This window comes from Ochotona princeps, chromosome 5 (genome assembly GCF_030435755.1).
Source record: "Ochotona princeps isolate mOchPri1 chromosome 5, mOchPri1.hap1, whole genome shotgun sequence".
Taxonomy (NCBI): Eukaryota; Metazoa; Chordata; class Mammalia; order Lagomorpha; family Ochotonidae; genus Ochotona; species Ochotona princeps.
Window position 1 is genome coordinate 97,646,530 of NC_080836.1, and position 16,988 is coordinate 97,663,517.

General features: G+C 40.9%; 1 protein-coding gene across 1 annotated transcript in view; it reads left to right on the forward strand.

Moving 5' to 3' along the window:
* Positions 1–16,988, forward strand: part of NYAP2 (neuronal tyrosine-phosphorylated phosphoinositide-3-kinase adaptor 2) — a 248,291-nt gene that overhangs the window by 93,388 nt on the left and 137,915 nt on the right. The gene's annotated exons all lie outside the window — the stretch shown is intronic.

Here is a 16,988-nt window from a genome sequence, read left to right on the forward strand (position 1 = left end):
ACCCATTTCAGAACACATGCTGAGGCAGTACATTCCCAGGCTACTGCCTTCTTCACTAATCACATAGTTCTGTAGAGGTAACAAAAGCAAAAAACAAAGGGAAAGTTCGTTCATTCGTGTGTTGTGAAGTGACTCACAGAATAACATAATTCATTTGTGTCATCAGAAAGGAAAAGCAATACATGAGTTTTCTTCCTTAAAGCTTCAAGTCAGTAAACGATTCTGCTTCGAAATTATCTAATTTTCATATTATATTGTTTTTATTAGCACCATTTGTATAATTAAAGGAAGGATTATGTGATTATCAAGGAACATTTTAGTTCAGTAAATTATAAAAAAAAGAAAACACCCTGTAATTTTATCTTTTAGGAATAATCATTTTTGGTATTCCAGTTTATTTATGTCTAATGAATACAAAATTGTATATGCAGATGTATGCTTGTTTCTATACTATATATTTTATTTATCTCTTTATTTCTCCAATTTCTCTTCATCTGTATTTTTTTCAGCTATGAAATGCACAAATTAAATCTATCCTAATATCCTTGCTTGTCTATGAATATGAATTAGGTCACACTAACAACACATACTTTTGCCTGCTCTTTAGCCCTTACTGAAATAAATAAGGTCTTCAATTTCCTGTGCTTTTCCCGAGAACCCCTTGGTGGGAGAGTGCTCTGAAGTGTGCTAGGACAAAACACTCCTGCTGAGTTTTGCTTGCTCTAACCAAACCACAAGGACAGGAGGACTTCAACGGAAGTCCTTTCCCACAGTCCTGGAAGCTATGGTCCTGGCTCAGTTGCTGCTCAGTGTGTTCTGCACACGGCCCTTTTCTGTAGGTTAAATCTGCTGGCGTCTCCTGGTGTCCTCACTTGGTGGCGAGATTAAAGTAAAGGGAGGAAGAGGGAGTGAGAGAGCGAGCACAAGCTCTCTTCTTTCCAAAGCACAAATCCCGTTAACGAGGGCTCCAGTCTTAGGAAGTTACCAGTCCGCTCTAACATCCCAGCTCCAAATACCATCACACTGCACATTGGAGTTAAATGTACATTTCAGTTGGAGAGGAGGGGCAGAGATATTAAATCTAGTGCTCATTCCCATTCAGTTTTATGAACCAGTTGTATGTGACACCTCAAGGTTCCCAACGATACCTATGGCCAATTTGAAAGCTGTGTTTTTTCCAATCAAGTCTGTAGTCTTCGTCCTGCTAGTTGTCCAGCCTCCTCTACAGCAAGCTTCCTTGAACGCCCCAGGTGCCATGCGGTACACTTTGTTTTCCTCGGCTGGGGCAAGTTGTCTCTCTGCTGGGCTCCACAATGTGAACAAAGCTCCCTTACTTTCCAACCTAATTTTTCCAGATAGACTGGATAGAGTGATGATAGGAACTCCACCCAGATTTCCCCAGTGGGTGTTAGAATTGGAGTACTTAAGCCAACATCTCATGTTTCCCAGGTGTGCTACAGAGACCTGAACGGGAAGCCAGGGCTGCAGCCAGCACTTTGATGTGGGATGTGGTATTCCAAGCAGCAACTTAAACCTACTGCCCCACAACACATGCCCCTGGAGTGAACATTTGTATGTGTGTGCTTGCATCTATGCTTCTACGACTTCCTTTGCTCCTAGTCTATATTAGACATTTGGGTTTTTTGTCATGATTTAATTATTTCTTTGTCTTTTACCTGATAAAACACTATTTCTTTTGAAACAATTTTAGTTCACTTGTTGACACATGAAAGGCCCCAAAGGGCTTACCTTCTGTATATGTTAATGTGGTCCTCATGTTTCTAGCTTTGTCACATCCAGTTGATCACATGGCCAGTAACATTTATGGAAAGATACTTACAGTGCAAATATAAGGAAATTATGGATTCTGTCACACAGGACAAATTGAGTGGCAATTCATTGTCTTAAAACTGAACAGATGACTAGTCACCTGGGATCCTGCCGGTAGCTAGTTCCTTATGTGGGGAGGTGCCTAATTCTTTCTCAAGCCCTTCTACCATCTAGGGTTGTAGGGTTCCCAATGACTGCTTTTCAGACAGAGTACAGCTATATGAACTGCTAGATTAAGATTACGGGAAAGTGACTAATTTACAAAAGCAGTTATTTAAGTTAGTCTTAGATAAATATCTAATGGGTGGTGAGGCATTTGTATTGTGTCCAAGTACAAGATTTCTTCTCAAAAATGAACTCTTGGGATAGATTGAGAATTGCTCAGTTGTGATCTGTCAGTCTGTGAGGTTACTATGTTGATTGGATAAGTTAACGAAATGCAGCTGAGAAATAATAGATTGTATGGAAAAGCTGCATACAGTCAAACCTCTAACAATTTATGATCTCAATAATGGGAGAGAATCAGCCAGTTTAGAGATGGAGGAAAATCTTGAGTTCCGATACATGCAGGAATATGTGTGCACTCAAAGGCAAAATTATATAAATATGCAGATTGTTCTTATTATGACTCCTCAGTAATTTATAAGCATGAATGAACTGGAGTTCATTGAAGAATGTATGTTTTTCTTTACAATTTTTTTAGCTGTCAACATTATAACAAAGATACTAAGTGGCTTTTATAAATCTTAGGCTGTCTCTTCTTTTTATCTTAAATGTCAGCAAAATCAAAATATTGATGCAATGGCATTACAGTGATTTCCATGGTAACCAGCTCCTGTTTGACTCAGGGATTATGACTTCTCTGTGAATAAAAGTAAAAAGAACCGGACTTGGAGCAAAACAGCTTTTTAGAGTAGAGAAAAGTATTAATACACAAAATAATCCCATACTGAGAAAAGTGTAATTCACTATTTTAAATTTGCTATTTGGTCACATTAAAAGCATGCACTTACTACTGTATTTTAGGATCTTGCATAATAATAATAACACCTTTAACAATTTATGCAGTAGGGAATCTAAACTAACAATCACTATATTGTAAATATTTTAATTGCTCCTCTCTGTTACCTCCGCGTCGTACTTGCTTATTTGGAGGAAAGATTATGTCAAATCAAGGGAGTTACCTAGGAAGAATAAGAGGCCCTACTAAGTTGACCCAAACGTGACTCAGCAGAAGCACAGCTCATATCAATAAGTCCCATTCCTTGAGTGAACACACATCCCATCTCCCAGTAAGTCTTGTTAAAGATACTCTGTGGTGAGGCAGGAGACTGTAATATTATATGATTTGAGTAAGATATTGCTCCTAAACTCATGCAGCGCATTAAATCTTGGTGTCACGACTTTATGACACTAAGAAGGAAGAATGTCCATCCAATTATAGCGTCTAGGAAATGAGCCAACTTTAAAGTCCCTAGGTCACTGGGAACATGGACCTCAGAAGCAGTTCTTGCAAAGGGTTTGGTTACAAAGCCTTGATTTGCTCCTGCTTCTGCTTCCTGGCTCTGTCATTCTTCTGCATGTGTTGCTCCATTCCCACCCTGTAGCCTCAATAGATGCTGAGACCACAAGGAAGTCCTATTTTAGGCTTTTGGACCTCCAAAATCATGATTTAAAATAGATGTTTTTTGAGATTTATTTATGTATTTTACTTGAAGGAGTTTCAGAAAGAGAGAAAGAGAGGCTCACAAAAAGATCTTCGATCTGCTGGTACACTCCAGAAACAGTGTCTAGAACTGGGAACATCCAAATTTCAGAGCCTGGAGCTGCTTTCTTGTCTCAAACATAAGTGCAAGGGTCCAATGATTTGGACTATCCACTGCTGCTTTCCAGGCTACTAACAGGGAACTGGATGAGAAGTGGAGCAGCCAGCAGTAGGACCATGCCAATAAGGGATGCTGGCACCACAAGCCAAAGATTTGCCTGCTAATTCGGTGTTGAGCCCCCAAAGGAGCCATCATAATGACTTGTATATCTGAGGTACTTTGTTACATTCATAAAAAGCTAACCAGCAGAGACAACAGGCAAAGACTGGCTTTAGTGAAGTGCTCTGGCAAGTTTGTTTCCTACTGTTAAAGTGAGTATAAATATTTCAAAGCTGCTTATTCCCTGCCTGCCTCACAGTCTTATGAAACTCAGTAAGCTAAAGTCAATGAAAGTTCAAGGTAAAAAAAAAAATGCTAGACATAGGAAGGTCACATGTGTTGAATGTGAGATTGTTTCTTATTAATACACCTAGATAACATGAAATTTTGGTTGGGGACAGTGTATACATTAAAACAAAGTAGGGAGTAAGACAAGTGACACATGTCCATTCCATATATAGAGGCTTATAACTTTTACACATGGCTACTATTAAATATATCTTGACAACAGAATGCTGAAATTTCTACCATTGTCTATACCTACAATGTCATGGTATACTTAAGTAGCAGAATGATGGATGTGTGACTGTTGCTATCTTATAATATGGGGGGAGGGGAATGGAGGGAGGGGAGTGGGGAAGGTTAAAGAGGAAATCCCTGAGGCTATGGAAGTGCAATATAATAAATGAAATTTTTTAAAAAGGTAAAAGATAACACATTCTGAAAAGGATTTAGAGAAAAAGGAACTCTGATACCCTCGGTAAGAATGAGAATCATTGTAGTCATTACTGAAAATAATATAAACTTCTTAAAATTAAAAAAAATGAGTTACAATATGATATTGTAAGCTGAGTATCATTCATATACCCAAAGGAAATTATATTACTATTACTACGTCAAAGAGATATTTCCCTCCCATATTCATTACAGCACTGCACAAATAGTAAAGAATCAACTTAATGGCCCAGCGGGACACCTAGCGACTGAATCCTTACCTTGCATGTGTCGGGATTCTATATGGGTGCTGGTTCCATCAGGGCTGCTCCCCTTCCCGTCCAGCTCACTGCTTCTGACCTGGAGAAGTAGCAGAGGATGGCCCAAAGCCTTGGGCACCTGCGCAGGAGACCCAGCTATTTTATAACATTTTGATATTTACTATAATGAGAAATACAGGTTTTCATAAACTTCAAACACTGCAACATTGTAGTCCTCAGAAAAACTAAGTCATCTTAGATTTCATGTGTTCTGAACTCTTTGTTCATTTCCGATGTAAAAATGACAATCTAGTTTCGTGACTCTATGCAAAACAGTTAGGAGCCATTTTGAATTCGAATAGTTGTTCTGTTTCTTATTGTATCTTAGCAATATTTTGTGCAGTCATATCTTTGAATCAAACATTGTGATACCAGTTCAAACACAAAATATTTGGAATTATCATTGTCCTTATATCTTGGAAGGTGATTGAGCCAGAAGGAAAACCAAGTTCATTGTGAGGTCACTTCCTTCAAAACAAAAACAAAATAAAAATCTTTATTCAGTTTTTATCCAAAAGTGATTTAGTCTCCAATCATGTTGTTTTCCGGTATCCGTTTATTTAGCCAAACTTCTGAGCATCTAACCTGTGATTCTGGGAATTCACTTGTGAACAGAACACAATGGTACTATGCTTCATCTTTTTAACAATCAATTTTGCTCTTAACTCTCTAAGTCACGTCTCTAAGTCACCTCTTCTACCGTATCCAGGTCACCGAGCAAGAAATAATGTAAAGGATTGATTTCTAGATACCAGATACTCTGACATGACAACCATGGGAGATTCTTCCATGCAATTAGTTGCTTAGGGAAGAAACAGTGTATTTATTTCTTTTTCTTACAAAGTACATGCATTGCTCTTTGACTGTGTTTAGGGCTGACTATTTAAAGATTCCTGAATCTGATCTGAAGCAATGCAATCTTTCAAAACAACTGGGGTAAGCTGAGGAAAGATGGGGTGGGGGAGAAGTAAGTTGATTCTGTTTATTATCCTAGGGAACTCACAGCCATGTTGGATCAGAATCCAGCCTGGAACATGCCTGTATCAGTCAAGTCTAGCCACCTACACAGTTCTCCTTTCTCAAGTTCTGGACCAGATCTCTGACCCTTAGAGTAGTCCTTAGGTGTTTCAAAAAGCTATTCTTTTTACAACTGAGCATCATATAATGGAAAAATAAGACTAGTGAGGCAGATTGTGGCTTCATATCAGTGCTGTGGACTTCTAGCACTCCTTATCTCCCTTTCAGCCTCAATTTCCTTGCCTAGAACATGGGGACAACAATACTGACCTTATGTCATTGACAAAATTCTAAAACAGCACCTACAATTTCCCACGACTTGCTGTAAGCTCCCTGTTCTCCTGGTGGAGTCCTTGGGCCGGACACACTATTGTTAGCTTACAAATAGAAGGGGTCATATGGAAAGTCATGTGGGTATCCTCCAAGACTTGGGACTTTCAGCAAGATAATAGGGACAAGTTCTGCATTTGCAACAAACCATATTCTGCCATCAATGTGTTGGGCAAGGCAGCAAAATGCAAGAGTCGGTGTGTGGTTCAGTGTCTGGTGACCATCCAGTGCTCAAGCACACTTGTTTCTCTTCCTTCCTCAGCGCTGGATTTTATTCTGAGACAGATTACACTTTCCAAGATTCCCTGGCCCAAAGTGGAGAATAAAGGAGATGATGGAGCCTTAGAAAATAGGTTTGTTTGGTGCTTTTCTTGAAAGGGTATTTTCCTTTGACGACAGTTTCCATCTCTTCCAAGGGCACAATCATGGCTTTTCTGGTGGCTGTTTGACCGACTTGACATGACCTCAGCTTTCATTCTCTCTCCTTCTAATGCGTGGTACTTAGCCCTCGCAGCATGCTTCCAAGGAGAGCTTAGCCCTGTTCAGCACTGTAGGAGTAAATACAACAAGAGGAGAGTAAGCTCTTGCAATCATGGTTTCTGCACTGGGCAGTTTTCTCTGGTGCATCTTTGTTTATTTTATGAGAGGAGATCGGGTGGCTATCACAGGAGGCTCACATTCTTGGATTTGCTCACACAAGGTTAATGTAATGAGAAGCTGCTCAGCTTCCTGGAGTAAAATCCATCTGTCACACCGATGCTGCTCAGATGCAGAGGGAGTTGTTTATCCACCGTGTGTGAGCTTTGCTTTCATGTGCCCCCAGCTCATGAATGAAATAGCTTGCAGCAATTGCTTTTTCTCAGGCTTTGGCATGGATGCTCTCTAGTTCCAAGACTTGACTTCTTACTTGTATTTATTATTGTTATTATTGTTGTTGTTGTTGTTTTACAATGTGGTTCCATAGGCTTGACTTTTTACTTGTATTTATTGTTGTTGTTGTTTTACAATGTGGTACCATAGGCTCTGAGGTTTCCCCACCCCAAATCTCCTCTCGTATTATTGCAGTAGTATAGTACTTCATAAACAGTCACATGTCCATCATTCTGCTACTTAAGTGTAAACTTGCATTGTAGGTATGGACAATTTTGATACTCTCACCCTGTGTCCTACCAAAGGTCTAATATTGACCTAATTTGTCTCAGTTCTTAAATAAGAAATTTCCAATCTGTTCTTGCACAGGTGGTATTTCTTATAGAAAATCAAGCTGGAAAGTTCTGATTGCTCACTTTTGCGTGAAGACTGGGTTGCCAGATGGGGCTGGAGTCTTATCTGAGTCTCTGCATCCTTTCCTAGGCTCCAGTGGTTGCTGAGTTTGTTCCCTTACAATTACAGGATGAACAGGACCTTCCCTCTTCAGGGGCAGCAGGAGGGTCTCTCAGTGATTTCCATCCTTCAGGGAAAGTGTAGATCTTAAAGGCACAACTCCACGGAACGAGACTACACAAAGTGATCTCCCTGTTGGTTAACCCAGGATCAATTGCAATGGGATCTTCATCACAGCTGGAAAATTCCTTCACTTTCTGTCGTAGTCTATAATTTATTTGTCAGGTTCACAGTCCTGCCGACATTCAGGGAGAATTACACAGGTTGTAATCCAGGAGGGGAGGAAGTTTGTGAACCACCTTAGATTCTGATGAATGACAGTGAGACAAAAGAGACTAGACTAATAGGCTTGTCTAAATTTCTGGTTAGATCCAAAAAATGTCGATGTGTGGAGACTTAGCAGTACAGGAGAAGAGATAAGCTACAATTTCATATTATCATAGGAATGTAACAAGGTGATCTAAATCACTAGTGTATGAAGCAGACAAAATAAAACACCCCACCCTATGGATCTCCGCTTTCCTTTTCCTGTGTAGTAGAAGCCATTACTTCTGCAAAGTGACTGGACTGTTTCATGGGTTAAAAGTGGGGAAATATAATTTCCTTTGTTTTTTAAAAGATTTTTTATTATGTATTTTTGTTGAAAGAATTGTGGAGAGAAATAGAGTCAGAGACAAAAATCTCCCAGCCCTTGGTTCACTCCCCAAGTGGCTTCAATGACCAGCAGCTTCTGCCTCTGTTCCTTGCATGTAAAATTCCCTTTTTCTGACAGCGTTTCTCCAGATGATTCTCTGTGGCAAATTCCCTCCCCTCCTTCCAAGTCCCTGACCAACTGCTACCTTCTTTGTAATACTTTGTGTAGGCATACTTTTTTTGTGTGATTCAGCTATGCTTTCCAAGAACTTCCATCATATCTGACATTAAATTTTGTTTTACATATTTGCCTCCTTGTTTATGTCCTAACAAATCTAAACATTCCTTGAAGACACGAACCTTACCCTTTTGTCTTTATCGCTTCAGTGTCTAGTCTAAAGCCTAGCAGACCATGCGGACTGGGAGTGTTCTGAAGCATGAGAGTGATCATAAATAAGTCTTCCAGGAGAGTGACTGTTTCCAAGGGTTAATGCGCTTTCCAGCTTTAACGTAGGAAGCAGTTCAGGCACTGAGAGCTTGCAGGGACAGCTCTCAGTGAATCATGATCCTCAGAGAACAAGCGTGTGGTTCCTCCATCTATCATTGCAGTTCCAGCTTTGTTTCTAACACAGGAACCATTCCAAATAACTTAAAATAGGAGACTGCTTTGCTCACTTTTAGGTTTGTAAAAGCAGGTATTTCTTCTGGTGTTCTGCGTTTCCAAATCTTGAGAGCCATGCAAATTAATTGCGGCTATCCTGTGTTGTTGGCATTTTGCAAATTTTAGTTTATATAAATGAGATTAATCAAAAAACTTTCAGCTTGTGACCTTCAGGTAAGGTTAAAATAATAAACTTTTCAGTTAGTATGGCACGACATTGCTTTTACTTAAATGACAATTGGTTGCTAATTTGAATTGTTCCTTTGCTTCTCTAGTTCAGGGTTTCAGTTGGCCATTTCTGTGATAATCTTAGATACCTGGTGTGTTCATGGTTTGACATTCTGTAAGCATCCTGCTTTTCAGCAGTTCTTTGCTTCACCTTAGAGAAAACTGTGTAAAGCCATTTTTGAAGCAGAGTGGCTGTGTGTGAGCATAAATTTTCACATTAATTGACCTCAACAAAGCACGCACTTATTGAGGAAAGAGGGCTTTGCGTTTATTGCTCTATGTCTGCACAGAGAGGTTTTACAGTATGATTTGCTTTCTGTGATTTTTTTTCATTAAGTAGAAGTGCAATGATTTAAGACTAGCTCTTTCTTCATTTATTCTTGCTGTTAATATGTATTAAATTAAGCAAACTACATGGAGCAGAACATGCAAACACACCAGCCTTTGGAAACTTCTTCTTTCTGACAATCTCCTCTTACCAAAATAGCTGGAAACTAAGAATACACAAAAACTTAGGGAATTCAAACTCTTTCTTTGTGCATTAAGACTTGTGAATTCTAGTTTTCTCTGCTTATTAAATTTATATACATATTTTTCCATACGTGAGTTATTTTCTGGTCTTTTACATCATACCAGATTTTAGGCAATGAATATGCATATAAAAAGGATGAGAATACAAAATCTAATACGACACACAATTTGATGAATTTACGTACTTACTCACAAAGCACCATCCATTCAGAATATCTTTGTTGCCATACACAGTGCATTTCCTTCAGGGTCTGTTGTGCTGCCTGATGATGTCATTATTCAACTAATTTGCACTGGGCATACAGTACCTGACACACACTGCTCAACGTGACGGATAAACAGGAAAGACTCATCCTCTCCTTTGAAAGTCACTGAGACATTACAACCCAGAAATACTTACAGGTGTGACCACAATGAGGTAGAATTGATTCTTTGGAAGAAAGGTATGAGAGATGGTGTGAATAGAGATGAAGGGTACCCACACCACGCCAAGGAACTGTTTTTTCAAAGGCAGTGTCCTCAACTCCTGCAAATGAGGATGCCATGCATTCTAAGAACAGGTCTTATGAAAATTCCAGAAAAGAAAAACTATATTGCTACTGAATGAGAATACTCTTCAGAAAATCAAACTGAATTTTATCCTTGCAGCAGCCAGTAACCAAAGTACTAGCATCCACAGCCAATCTTTGCAGAAGTTAAGATTTGTCAAAAATCCTATATATTCTTAAACCTCCTTGAGTTTCAAAGGGCTGGCTTATTTTTAAAAAGTAAACCAAGAATACACAGAGATGAAATTCAAATTAATGCTACTTCTGTATATTTGGAAAAAGACTTAACTCTCTTATGCAATATAGTGGCAACAGAAAGGAACATTAGGGCTTTTCTGTTTTTATATATCCCAACTTATTTTTTCCCCTGATACTGTCTGAGTAATTTAGCTGTGATAATTTATATGTTCTATAAGCTTTGGAACAGAAAGGAAAGTGTGTGCTCCATCCATGTACCACCAGATCAAGAATGTCAGAGCCATGTAGATTTGTTTCTTAACTGGAGTATTCTCAGATTTGTAACCAAAAGACAAATTTCACTGTTTATGGAAATATTTTCTTAGAAATTCTGCTTGACATGAATATCTACTAGAGTAGATGTGCAATTGTCATCTTTGAAAAATTAACTGAAGGGGGAGATCTTATTTCTAATGAAATGGTTAAACAAATGTGGGGGCATTGGAAGAAAATTCTTACATGATGAGTGAGGAAAAGATTGTGTCTCAAGGGCTTCAGTAATTTATAATCTAGGACAAGTGGAAGAATTAACATCTCCTTCAATCAACAGAAGAAATGGCAGTACTGGCTGACTTTACTGAAAACAGGGTAAATTATCCTGATACAGGCCCCAAGATATTAATTTTCTAGATAGCTCTTTTTGAACCCTGTGAATGTTTCATCAACAAATATTTATTGAGCATGTACTGCCTGTCTATAAAGCGTAATTACTTGTAAAGAGGATTGCATGGCACGGTTTCAGCTTATAAAAGCAAAAGAGGAGGCAATTAACCTGGGGACTAAGATGTCTGTGTCTGCATCAGAGTTCTTGGGTCAGCTCCAGCTGTGGTTCCAGACTCTAGTTCCTGCTAATACACATCCTGGAGTCAGCCGTGATGGCTTAAATAGTTGGTATTTTCCTATCCACCCAGGAGACCAAGGCAACATTCTCAACTCTCAGTGTCTATCACTGTCTAGTCCTGGCCATTGCGGACATTCGGAGTAAAGAAACAGACAAGTGCACTCTCTCTCTCTCTCTCTCTCTCTCTCTCTCTCTCTCTCTCTCAAGTAAATAAACAAATAAAGTATCTGAAACATATATTTTAAAAAATGAAAATAAAAAATCGGCAAAGAATACAGGTCTAGAATATGTAAGGAGCAGTTGCTAACACTAAGGCTTATACAGAGTAACCCCCAGCCCAGGAATCAGCCCCCAGCCCTTACTGTGAGGGCACAGCTGTGGATGATTCAGTGCAGAACATTAGAGCTATGCACACAAGACTTCCTGGAAAACCATGCTTTAAAAATCTGTCCCCATTGTTGCTCACCAGAAACTCGATTATGAGATCTACCAGGCCCAGCAGGAACCTGATGCCTTTTGAGTGTTTCAGGACCTCAAATATCAGAGTTGTACCTGAGAGCACCATCTAGGCTTGCAGTAGTTTAGCCAGTAAAGTGCTAGAGCCTGGAAGGAAATGCTTTGCTTATATTATATCAGGCCTGCTAACCCAGAAAAAAAGTACTGAAAACATCAAGATCTTTTGCCCAAGCAAGACAAATAGGTGGGCTTGACACTGTGAAGCAATCCATTAGCAATGTACAGACAGTAAAGGTTGAAGGGATTTCTTGTAGTAGAGCATTCTACATGGATATTCTGTACAGTCAGGGAAGTTGGTGTTGGGGGAATATAATGGATGAAAACGCCAAAACTAGAAAATGAGAATATAGAAGAATGAGGTAGGTTCTGTCGGCTGTACCTTATAAACTGTCCTTGGGCTTTGAATTCTACTCATTGCAGTGAGGGAGCTATTGCAGTGGTTTGATCAGATGAGTAGCTCAGCCTATTTGAAAAGCATCAACCATTCTCCTGACTAGAGAACAGGCTCATAGCAATCAAGGAAAGCAGTCAGGAGGCTACTGCAATAATACAGATAAAGAAGTTAATATAAAGTTTAGTCAAGCCAAGCTAGGCCTGGAAAATGTATGCTGCATGGCTTTTGGGGTGTTTTGCAAACTGGTCATATTCTAGAAAAATGTAAATACTCCATCTTTGTCAGTTTTCATTTGTTATTACAATTCACAGTAAAAATTGTGACTTGTAGCACAGGCACATTTCTCACAGGATGATTACTTAGAACACCACTCACTAACTTCAGAGACAAGGTATTGTCTTTGAAATTACACTATGAAAAACAAGAATTTGAAGAATGACATTTCTGGGATACATAAAGAAAATACAACTATAAAGGAAAGTATAAATACAGAGAAAAAGGTGATGCCAGGTTACTGCAGACAGCCATGATGAATGACTGTGCATGTCTCCTCGGTCAAATTGACCTGGTGAATAAAATGGGTGGCTCTGTCGAGGAACCCCTCACATGGGTTTCGGTAGATGTTTATTTTGAATGCCTTATAGACCTTCCAGGACAGTCTCTTCTCACACCAAAAATACAGTTGTTGCTTAGACCAGTAGAAGAGCAAGCAGGTAGAATATCATCCCAGTCAATTAAGAGTCCCAATATAACATCAACAGCAATTTGCAACATTATGGAATTCACATGGTTTTGAGTAACCAGTATGTTAAAAAAAAAAAAAAGCAATTTCTTAACCACAACCTCTGATTAGCTCATTGACATTTCAATTTTAGTTTATATACAGGACCGGCTGCTATATACCTTAAAATGGCTATAAGGTACCATTCAGCTGTCTCGTGTCTATTTCATTTTAGTATTTAGCCATTTGTTGTGTTGAAGTATAATTTTGCTGATCTTGGCAGATTTTCTACCAGCTCTAACTTCGGACCAGAGATGGTCTCCCCAAGAAACTGTTCAACCCATCTGGACAATAAGTAGCTGGACTCTATGCTTGGTATACGTTTGCAAGGAAAGAATCTTGATTGAATTTGAACTGTAATACTGCATCAAGGTGGAGGAATCCACCAGGGGGGAGGGGTATGGGGAGGGGTGGGGGGATTCCCAGAGCCTACGAAACTGTCACATAATGCAAAATAATTAATAAAAAAAAAGAGCAAGCAAATTTACCAGATGTAGGGGAAACATCTCTTTTCTTTTGAAGCAATTGTTTGTAATCCCTGCTTTCTTACAACAGATCAGGAAAGACCGAGATAGAACATATATAAAGATGATATCGGGGTATTAATAAACACTTCTGCGAGAATAAAGACCTCTGTCTAGATAGAGACTAGTTCAGTGTTTTCTGTTGATTACGTTTGTATTGTTTCCTTGCAGTCTGAAAGATTGTAAACAACTCATGAATTTCAGCTGAAAAATCTCTAGATGCTTTAACGGTGTGAGAGCTTTTACAGCAGATATATAAACGCAAAAGATTCTATTTAACTTTATATTTTTCCAAACACATATCTGATTTAGATCTTACCTAAGGTCAAGATCTACACCCAGCAGCCTTTTCAGCCACCAGGTTTTCTTCTTCCTGCTCACCCAGGGTCATGTGACACAGCATGGAACACAACTCTGTGTGTTAATTCCTGTTCCCACAACCCTGAAAAAATAGATACCCTTCTTTCTCTTGCTATTACTCACAGCACCATCTTTACTGAAATAGCTTACTCATCCCTCGTCCCTGAGCTCCAGAGATATCCTTGTTCCTGCCACAAAATATTCTCCAGTAAACACTGATCCAGATGATCCAACATTGTACTTTTCCAGAAATAAACATTCTTCTGTAAGTGTCTTTTCCACAGCATCTCACCACGCTTGGCCTTGCTGCCTTTTCTGTGTGATGCTGTTCTGCCCTGAAAGGTCTCATTCTCTTTTTATAGCATACTATTTCTTTTTAATGATGACAATGTTTAGATAGCTGATCGGGGTGGAAAGAAATGAAGGTTAGGGGAAGCGGATGTGATCAAGCACGGTTTCCAAATTTTCTATTTCTTCTTCCTGTATCTGGGGGAAGTGGGAACATAAGCGGAGAAACCTCCTAACTTCCCTAATAACCAGTGATTGGAAATGGCTACCTGATATCAACCCAGGGTCGCTGATTTGGGGGGTTCTCCGAGCGATCTGCCCAAGTGGTTCTCTTCATTTTGAAATGCTGTTGATCTAACTGATCCAAGTGTGAGAAACTCCTTTCAATTTCCATTGTTGACTTAGTTGGACTTAGAGGCTCCTTTCACCCAGATATTTTCTGTTGTCATTTGGCTAGGGTAGTTGTCCAGGTTGTTCTGTCCTCCTTCCTTTGCTATGGTACAAGATGTCCTCCACAGAACCCAGTGGGCTGCAATATCTTCTGGGCCAGCTATCCACTGCTCCGTCTTTTCCATTGAGGAGGCCCAGCTCTGACACATGAACTCCACCAATTCCGGACATGACACCCCACTGCCCCCACCTGTGCCATTGCCAGACCCCTGCAAGCCCGCACACAAAGTCTCTACAAGTGTGCCCCTGGGCAAGCCAGTGAGGTCCCCCCAGTGCCAGTGGCATCTTGCTATCAGCCAGGGTCCCTGCAGGGACCCTACCCTCGGGGCTTATGGATCTGGAACCCAATGCGCAAGAAGGCCCAAAAGACCAGGGCCAGGAGACCCAGGTCCCAATGGACCCTCCACCCTCAGGACTCATGGATCTGGGTACCCACCACTCAGGTGGACTCAAGGACCTAGGCCACGTGACACAGGCCTTGCTCGACTCCCTGCTCGAGGAGCTCATGGACCCTGCACTCACTGAGAAGCAGGCCCAGGGACCCAGGCCTGGCTGCCTAAGACCCTCCGGAACCCCAACCCCAGGCTCACACACCTGACATCCACCATGCCAGTGGGCCCAAGGACCCAGGCCCTTCTAAGTACTCTACCCCTGGGATCACAGACCCAGCAGTCACTGCGCCAGACTGGCATGACTCACCTCATCTCAGCATCCCTAATGTGAACTGGCTGATATTGCAGCCCAACTCAGCCCATTCTGAACCCATCCTGGTTCTCAGATCTGCTAGTGGATGTTATGAACTGGCCCAGACTATCCTGCACCCAGACCTGACCCACATGTGAGCCAGCGGGTACTATAACCTGGCCTGGTTTGGGCTGCTCCTTGTCTGGGTTCTTGTGTTTACTTGCAGGAACTGAATCCTGAGAAAGGAGTTCCCCTAGCTCTTCTATCAGATTTCCTCCTAGTCGCAATTCTTACACACACTTGTGGGTTCTTAGACAATGGTCACTTAGTCCAGCTCTTGTCCTGACAGGAATAGCATCCTTGCCTAAATGGTCCATGCTCATTCTGGTTCTTATTGTTCAGTGTTACAGCCAAGCCACACCTGGTCCATGCCCAGACAGGTCACATGATTCAACGGGAGCTGAGGTCTACCCCAACTCATTCATGCTCACCCTGCCTCTCACGAGTACTAGAGGGTGCTGGGGTCTAGCCAAATATGACATTCCCCAGACCTAGTCCACACATGTGCTGAGGAAGCCATGCCCAGCCAGGACCACTGTCTCCATTCTGAACCTTGCACTCACCAGTGGGAACCTCAACCCAGTTAGGGCACCCTCTTAGCTCCCCAACAGGCCTGTTCCCAGCCACAGCTCTTGTGTAGGCCAGCGGAGATTGCAGTTCCACAGGAGTTAATCTCTCACTGGTGGGTACTGTGATTTCGCCCTGCCAGCTAGGCCACCAACTCTAGCTTTAGTGTGTGCCAGTGAATGGCGTTCAGTGGTGATTGATGCTAACTACCCCAGTTCATTTCTGCCACGTGTGCTGGTGCTTCAGTCTAACCCTTAAAGGTCCTCTCATTCCTGCCTCCAAACCACTTGGTCTCAGCCCCCTTGCTTACTTACAAGTACAGTGGCCTTCTTGATGGCATTCCCTCTGCAGTCTTTCTTCACCTGTGTGTGAACTCCCGGTCCCCGCATGAACCCACCCCCAAGCCTCTGCCTGGCTGCACCTTCGCTGGGGCTCAGCTACCTGGCCAGCTTCACTGCACTGCTGGGTTAAGCATACTCAAGGTGCTCCCCTCAAGTCTCTTCTGGGCTTCCCCTCCTCCGGGGCTGCACTGCTCTGCCAGCCTCGCTGCACCAGTGGCCTAAGCGCATTATTTTCTATAAACGTATTTTGAACCTTACCTTAATTTGTTTGTAAATAAAATTGTGGAGAGTAATATTAAATATATCGTATTGACAAGTTACTTAATAATAGTTAATTCTGCAAATGCTTTTTCACTACCACCTAGCATCTTAATCGGCTGCTTAGTAACTGCTTATTTCACCAGAGTATTTTTTTAATTGGGGAGACATTATTTGCAATTCTCTATAAGCTTGTTGGCACTTCCTTCTCTAAAGGCATGGTGAAAGCCAAATTTTACTGCTATATTTCAAATATGAAAGACACTTGTTTTCTGGTATTTCTCACACTGCCGGAGACCATCACACATGCAAAGCTGAAGCCTTCTTGATTATTCATCATCCAATACATCCCAAGCCAAATACAGTGCATGGCATGTGCATATACTTCTCATGCTAGAGTTGTCAATCATTGCAAGTACTTTAAAATGTCTATGAATTAAGTAATATGTCCTTGCATTCAATTATGTATTATCCATAAGTCCTCAGAGAAAAGATTTACTGTGGATGTCAAGCTTTCTGAAATTTAAAAATCATGCTGGATAGGGGAAAAACAGGAACAACAAAACC